Genomic DNA, 1,862 nt, shown 5'->3' on the forward strand with positions numbered 1-1,862 from the left:
CTTGTACTTATACAAAAGTATTAGTACACTCTTCCAGGCAATCAATACAGTTCCTATGCTATTGAATAAGGATAATCAAGTGTTAGGGTCTGTAAACAAGTCAAGATGGCGCCTGGAATTTTGCCAGAGGGAGTGGTTTGTGAAGTAACGCCAGAGAGCCATTAAGTGTGGAAGTTCCTTATTGGTTGACTGCTGTATCTAGTTTATGTTAATTAAGATAAGCTGTGTGGAATGTATATATACCCCTCCTATCCTACAATAAACGGCTCCCACTCCTGCTGTATCAATGTACACAAGTTGCTCGTCCCCCCCCACCCCGTTATTTTGCTGCAGCTGGACTGCAGCAATCAAGCATCAAGAATCAGAGGGATGGGCCGCAATTGAGGTCTTATTCAAATGCAGGAACCATATCAGGGGAATAAGGGTAGAAACATTAATGGGCCCCTTCAAGGCCTTTTCCATATGTAAAGACCAGGAGTCTTTCTTGTGGGAACATTCCCGCCAACTCTTCTTCCAGAGCAGCTGGGGGAAAATGGAAGGTGGGGGTGAAGCCAGATAGGAGTTATAAGAAGAATTAAAACTCAGAGACTGAAGCACCAAGCCAATAGCCTTAACACTTTTCCATTGCATGTTTAACAGAGATTTTTGACCAATGGCTTTGGTATTTTTTCAATGCTTCCTTAACATAGATTTTGTTCAGTGCTCATACTCAAAATCCATATGAATCCCTAGGCTAGCACACCAAAATGGATTTTCTAGCTATCAGTTTCCCTCCCACACGGTCTCTTCTCACTCAAATAAATCCTACTCTGTTTACTCTTCCCTTCTCTTATTGTTGGATTTTAGTCTTCAAATTTCCAAGACAAGAACCCAGAAAGAAAGCGGTGAAACAGAGACTCTAGTCTCAACTCAAAACTCTTATTTCACTATCAGTCAAGTTAAAAGGTGAATCTGGGTGAGACTGTGGAAACTACCTTGTGACCCCCATTAAAACTGAAGGGTGAGAGTGTTGTGCCCTCCTTCTCTCTGAGGACCCAATCTCCCTTGAGAGCATGCCCCTTTTCTTTTTCCTATCCCTTCTAATAAACTCATCCCTGCTACTCTGAGCAATATGTCTGAAATATTTCTGTCATGATCACAATAGGGCAACAAAGGAACACTTCATCTGCCTTGGCTCAGCATAGACCCATACCCTGTAACAAACTCAGTGGCTAAATGGGAAATCAAGTAATGTTGATTTGGGGGTAACAATTAACAAAATAGATATTAGTCATCTTTAAAGAATTCAAGAATTACTTAATTACTAGCAGTTTTTAAAAATAATTTTCTAAAATAAGTCTTCATTAGTATGAAAAAAGCATATTTAATTTAATTCATAAATTTCATTTCATCTGGAAGAATTTAGTTTAGTTTAGATTCAGTCGAGCTATGAAAACATCCAGGGACCATGTGGGAATACCAATCTGGATAGTCCTTAAAAAGCAGATCAGATCTAAAAGGTGATTAAATGTGTATATGTATTACCTCTAAAGCCCCACATCAAGGTTAAACTTAGGGCTACAGAGATCTCTGCTAAATTAGATTTTCAAATACTTATGTTAATTTTTATATTTTTGTTTGCTATATTATAGTTTTAGGAGAAAGGAGTACATTGTCAAAGAGATCCTATTGATGATTTTGAGGGGAAGTTCTAGGTCCATTACTCATTGAACTTACTGCCCCATCATACCAAAAGATAAAGATTACTGAATGCTATTTGGAGAAGTAGTTTTCTAGCATATGAAGGACTGAAACAACTATAAAACAGTCCGCTGTCCAAGTGTACCATTCTTTTTCAGCCAGAAACAAGAAAACAGCTTGAC

This window comes from Marmota marmota, unplaced genomic scaffold (assembly GCF_001458135.2).
Source record: "Marmota marmota marmota unplaced genomic scaffold, marMar, whole genome shotgun sequence".
NCBI lineage: Eukaryota > Metazoa > Chordata > Mammalia > Rodentia > Sciuridae > Marmota > Marmota marmota.